Raw genomic sequence first — 7150 nt, 5'->3', positions numbered from 1 at the left:
AAGATCCCTTACATGTTTTGTAACTGAGCTACTGAGAGAATTCCGGCTCATTTCCCTTGTATGTTATATATCGTAAGCTACTTTAACGTGCCGTGTGGTTCCCGGCACCAATACAAAAAAGAATAGGACCACTCCATCTCTATCCCTTGGATGTCGTAAAAGGCGACTAAGGAAGGCTTTACAAACTTGGGATTCTTTTTTAGGCGATGGGTTACCAACCTGTCACTATTTGAGTCTCAATTCTATCATTACCTAAGCTAAATAGCTGAACGTGGCCGTTCAGTCTTTTCAAGACAGTTGGCTCTGTCTACCCCGCAAGGCATATAGACGTGACCATATGTATGTGTGTATGTACTTCAAAATTCAAATTCAAAATTTTTATTCATTACTATAGGATACTATATATCGCTTAATAATTGTCAAAACGTATGGTTTAACAACATTGGTTGACGTACTCGTACTTTAACGTGTTATTCTTAACGGATTTTAATTAGCTCAATGTGGCCTATCAGTCTTTTCAAGACTGTTGGATTCCTTTTTAGGCGATGGGTTACCAACCTGTCACTATTGACGTGACCATATGTATGTATGTTAAACTTAGGTTCATTATAATTCATTTCATTCATTCATTCATTCAATACCTTAAGAATTCAGCTAATCTACGCATTAAACACAACAAACAGACAGCGTCTTAATATCTGAAGTAATCCATCACCTTGTGCCATTAGATTACAGCAGCGTGTCAGTATCGAGCGGTAATCACTCAGACTATGGGCCGGTCACTCGGTCTGTGTGCATTACTTGGACAAGTAAGGAGAGAATATATGTTTCCTCTTACAAAAATGCTTGCATTCTTTTGCTTTCTAAATTTTTCATACTTTAAACTTACGTTGATAAAATGATTAAGTATGTTTTTTCTTTATAATAACTAGCAATGACACCTAAAATTTAGCTAATCTACGCCTTAAACACAACAAACAGACAGCGTCTTAATATCTGAAGTAATCCATCACCTTGTACCATTAGATTACAGCAGCGTGTCAGTATCGACCGGTAATCACTCAGACTATGGGCCGGTCACTCGGTCTGTGTGCATTGCTCTTATCACGGTGCCCCGTGCTAACACCACATTGATGCGCGAAAGGTTGGATGTGGTATACGTTCGAGAATAATTTTCAACCTACTTCATTAAAAGTAAGAATGTACTTAGTTGATTCAGTGGTTAAATTGTGAAGCTAAAAAAAATACTATCTCACTACAAATTATATATTTGTAGTGAGATAGTATTTTTTTTATGTTTATCTTTCAGTTTTATTTAATTTTATTTGAGATGTGATAATTTAGAATAATTTCGATTATAATAATGATTTCTAAACATGCACAGTTGCACACGTAAAAAATTGAAAAGTAATAATTTATACAGTACAAATTACGAGTGTTATATATAGGTTCATTAAATACATTTGTTTTCTGTAGAAAGCAGGGACTACATCTATCTATTGTCCCGATGCCAGCAGACTACTTCTACTCCATAGTTAGTTATTCAGACTCCATAGTTGTGCATTTATTAAAAGGATTAACTATCTCCTTTCTTCATAGCAGTATATCAGTCAATCTACACCTTAACAGTCTCATAAACACAACTAAGAGATAGCGTCTTAATAATTGAAATAATGCGTCACCGTGTACATTACATTACAGTAGCATATCAGCATTGAGCGGTAATCACTCAGTTTATATCCCCTGCCGGGTAGACAGAGCCAGCAATCTTGAAAGACTGATGAGCCATGTTAGGCTTAATGATAGAATTGAGATCCAAATAGAGACAGGTTTCTAACCGAACAGCTTAAAGAAGAATCCCAAGTTTGCCTATCCCTTAGCCGCCTTTTACGATATCCATAGAAAAGCGACGGAGAGGTATTATTTTTTTTATCGGTGCCGAGAACCACACGGCAAATTAAACAATCACGATTATAATTAAAATGCCGTATCCAATATTTCTAATCATCACTTCCGAATCTAACAACGTACAGTCAAACAAAACAGAAGCTCGACTGTGCCTGATTAATAGCATCACTGCAGGCAAATGAATACAGTTCCCGTTGGATATTTAGCGTGATAAACGGGCACACCTCCGTAACGGCAGTCGGTTAAACTCTGAGAGCAACGAACTGTGTTGCTTTGTAAATTGTAGCTGAGCAATGGGAGAAGGCATGTGTTAATTGTACATACATTTTATCACGTCTATGTACGTTGCGGGGTAGACAGAGCTAATAGTCTTGAAAATTGACTGAATGGCCTCAGCTGTTCGGCTTAAAGATGAAATTGATTCAAGTAGTGACAGGTTGCTGGACCATCGCCTAAAAGAAGAAGCCCTAGTTCATAAGCATATCCCTTTGTCACCTTTTACGACATCCATGACAAATAAATTAAAACAATCAAATAAAGCTATAATTTTTTTATTTATTTATGTACACAATTACATACATGAGCATTTAATACAGTAATTCTAGTACAAAGGTGTTACTAATTCAATAAAAATCTCTTCCAATAGACCCATGAGACGAGATATAAATTTTTTTTTATCATCGTCATCAAGCGAAAACATATCTTTATTTAACCTGTCAAAAGCATTATAAATGAAAATTGTATGCAAAAAAAGAATAACCATTAGACTTCACGCGTAATGCGGTGACGCGCTAGAAAAATGAGCTGCCAAAAAGGGAGATAAATCTTAAGGGTAAGATGCACTTAGAACAGTTTCGAAGGCAACCCTTCTTAGTGGACCATGACGGCGATCGGGTACATTTGTGAAGAAAACTCTTATCATACAGCCGACACAACTCAAGATCTTATTAATGCAACGTTAAGGTAAAACGTGCATACATACATACATATTGTCACGTCTATATCCCTTGCGGGGTAGACAGAGCCAACAGTCCTGAAAAGGCGAATGGCCACGTACAGCTGTTTGGCTTAATGATAGAATTGAGATTCAAACAGTGACAGGTTGCTAGCCCATCGCCTAAAAAAGAATCCCAAGTTTGTAAGTCTATCGCTTAGTCGCCTTTTACGACATCCACGGAAAAGAGATGGAGTGGTCCTATTCTTTTTTGTATTGGTGCCGGGAACTACACGGCACGTAATTAGTGATAATTTAAAATTCCATAAAATAACTACAGCTTTTAATAGGACTAGTTTCACAATGTTTAAGAGGACATGTGCAATAAAGATATTAATACATAGTTTGTTTGTAATATCTTTATATTATATATATAAATGACATGAAATAAAAATGTAATATCTTTATATATATAATATAAAGATATTACAAACAAACTATGTATTAATATCTTTATTGCACAGAATTTACACAGTTACAAGAAATTTGTACTTTTTATTGTTCTTGTTCTATCTAGTTATAAAATAAATAAATAACTCGCAATGGCGGTATTAGTTAGTTAGTTAAAGACACGAGGTCCAGCAAGAAGACGCCAGAGGTTAGTGAGCCACTTAACTTGGTGAGAGCTGAAGAAGTCCAAAAGCGAAGATGATGGACCCTCCATATTTTATAGGGGTGTGAAGAATTAGTTTATAAAGTTGTATAAAGTGTGACATAGTAATTAAACATGTTTGAATTAATTTTCCTTAAAATACACATATGACCAATCCACTTGTCACCTCAACTGTACCGCAATGTCCTGTCTGAATGCGATGCAAAAAATATTACAAACGATATCTGCCTGAAAATCTGAACCCCATCAATAACAGTATAGTACGCCCCAACACTTGTTATGTGATAAGGGGGCTTAAATTTTTCACATACAGGACGTAGAAAAACGCATCTTTTGGTTTAGTTGACGTTTTTGTAGTAGAATTTTGTTATATATTTTTAGTAGGATTTTGTTATATATTTTTGAAGATCATATTCATTTGTGGTTACTGATGTGCGTTGTCAATTGTTATTACTGTTATTTTTAAATTGCTCAGTTATTATTCGTTATCAATATAATATCCAAAATATTATTTCAAATACTTAAATAAAGTTCGAAATTGAATATTTGTTTCATAAGATATAATTTAAACATCTGATTAAATAAAACAAAAAAAAACCTAATAATTAAAAAAAAAAAAATTATTTTCACAAATACTTAACATAAAGGACAAACGAAAGTAAGATTAATAATTCCAATTTTGAATCGGCTAAAAAACTTTCCAAACATCCTGTATTTTCTAAAAAAAAAAAAACAAAAACAAACTAACATCAAACATCTTTTTCCATTTCACAAAAATCATTTCCCATCTATTGTCAGTATGATCGATTTATTATTGTGTTGCATTGTTCAAAGACATTAGTTTGGATTGCGTCCAGGGTTAGGACGTGTCTTTTCACAGGCGCTCGTGTGGGACGAATCGACTATATGGATTGAATCGTTGAGATTATCGATAACGTGATGGGGCATCACTAGGCGGGATTCATGAGTGGCAGAATATTTCGAAAACAGAAAATAGCACAATAAATTCTGATAAATTTCCTCGGAATGGTTTGATTCCCGGCAATCGTGTGGTTCCCGGCACCAATACAAAAAAGAATAGGACCACTCCATCTCTTTCCCATGGATGTCGTAAAAGGCGACTAAGGGATAGGCTTACAAACTTGAGATTCTTTTTTTAGGCGATAGGCTAGCAACTTGTCACTATTCGAATCTCAATTCTATCTTAAAGCCAAATAGCTGAACGTGGCCTATCAGTCCGCTCAGGACTGTTGGCTCTGTCTACCCCGCAAGGGATATAGACGTGATTATATGTATGTATGTATGTATGTATGAATGGTTTGATGATTAGCGTTCAATGTGTAATTATATTTATTTTATCAACAGTTGTAAATTTACAACTCGATTTATCAAACCAAAATCATTACGAGGTAAAGATAATCATATTTACCTGGTACAAATATTCAAGCTAGGTAAAGTTTCTGTTATAGAGTGCCGTGTGGATCCCGGCACCAATAAAAAAAATAATAGGACCATTCCATCTCTTTCCCATGGATGTCGTAAAAGACGACTAAGGGATAGGCTTACATACTTGGGATTTTAGGCAACTTGTCACTATTTGAATCTCAATTCCATCATAAAGCCAAACAGCTGAACGAACCACACGGCACTTGGAACACACAAAATTCGCGATTACTACATTTGCGAGGTTAAGACAACTAAGAAGTTCAACCAATCCCACAACTGAACTAATTTAAGAGAAATTTTCAGAGATCTCAACTCACTGTCACTGGCAGATCATAGCACTTAATCACAATTATCTGCAAGTACTCGGCATTAATCTGACTAATGAATGTTTGCATGCCTCTCCATCTGCCAAACAGTCGGTCAAAATCCAATATTTGCCGTGCACTCGGGTCTAATGACGTCATATTGTTCTCAAACGGTCACCTTTGATGGTAATGGATTGCTACTAGAAGAATGTTTCCTTGTTTGCAAATGACATCTTCAGTCAATTGGATTTAGAGATTTCTATAGAATAATCGAGTGTATTGGCGAATCAGTGTGCCCGTTTCTTCAAAGTGGTGCCCTTAGATAAATTCCAGTTCATGTAATTATCTGACTCACTCACTCTCAGATCGAGGTCACAGGTCTAAAGTGATCGCCTCAAAAAGAATCCCAAATATATAAGTCTATCCTGTAATCGCCTTTTACGACATCCATGGGTAAGTGATGGAGTGGTCGTATTCTTTTTTTATAGGCACCGGGAACCACATGGCACCAATTATATCGAATAATATCAGGCCTTTAACTCTCAACTCATATGTATGTATGTAACATACATATGATCACGTCTATATCCCTTGCGGGGTAGACAGAGCCAACAGTCTTGAAAAGACTGAATGGCCACGTTCAGCTATTTGGCTTAATGATAGAATTGAGATTCAATTAGTGACAGGTTGCTAGCCCATCGCCTAAAAAAGAATCCCAAGTTTGTAAGCCTATCCCTTAGTCGCCTTTTACGACATCCATGGGAAAGAGATGGAGTGGTCCTATTCTTTTTTGTATTGGTGCCGGGAACCACACGGCAACTCCCAACGTTTGATAATAACAACATTTTGTACGTATAATCAAATAGAATATGAGATCAGGTGCGCTCCATATCTCCCGATCAGAATGAAGACGCATGCCGTAACGAGTGTCGGTGTTATTTCATATTACACCTTATCCCGGGAACATTACTCTGACAAATGGCTTTCATTATTGTCTGGGTAATAGTAACTGGCCGTGTGTTCATACCACCACGATTTATAAGGCTGGTCGTGTTTATAACCTGAACAATTTTAGACGTTGCATTAACTATTAAAATTGTTTTATTGTCAGCATTGCAATACAGGGATTTTTAACTGGTCGTGTGTTCATACCGCCAGGATTTAAAAGGCTGGTCTTGTTTATAACCTGAACAATTTTAGGCGTTGCCTTAACTATTAAAATTGTTTTATTGTCAGCATTGCAATACAGTGTTTTTTAACTGGTCGTGTGTTCATACCGCCAGGATTTATAAGGCTGGTCGTGTTTATAACCTGAACGATTTTAGACGTTGCCTTAACTATTAGAATTGTTTTATTGTCAGCATTGCAATACAGTGTTTTTTAACTGGTCGTGTGTTCATACCGCCAGGATTTATAAAGGTGGTCGTGTTTATAAACCTTAACAATTTTAGACGTTATCTTTACTGTGAAATTATTTTATTGTCAGCATTGTATTACCATGATTCAATGTGAGTAAAGTTCTCCCCATGCAAAGGTTGTGGAAAACCTGACTTCAGAGTCATGTTCTGGTCTGGGCTCCTCAACAGAAAGGTGAGGATACAATCGGGACTAAAGTCAGGAAGAAAAAGATTAAATTAATAAATTCTGTTACTAACTATTTGAATCTCGGTTCTATCACTAAGCCAAATAGCTGAACGTGGCCATTCAGTCTTTTCAAGACTGTTGGCTCTGTCTACCCCGCAAGGGATATAGACGTCACCATATGTATGTATGTATGTAATAAATTCTGATTATTATCATGGACTGAGCAAGTTAGTTTCATGTGTTGTAATGTAGACAATGTGCATTCGTCCATGATTTAGATTTGAGAGATCTATACTTTTA

The sequence above is a fragment of the Amyelois transitella genome, chromosome 6 (genome assembly GCF_032362555.1).
Source record: "Amyelois transitella isolate CPQ chromosome 6, ilAmyTran1.1, whole genome shotgun sequence".
NCBI lineage: Eukaryota > Metazoa > Arthropoda > Insecta > Lepidoptera > Pyralidae > Amyelois > Amyelois transitella.
Note: the sequence above shows the minus strand (reverse complement) of the source record.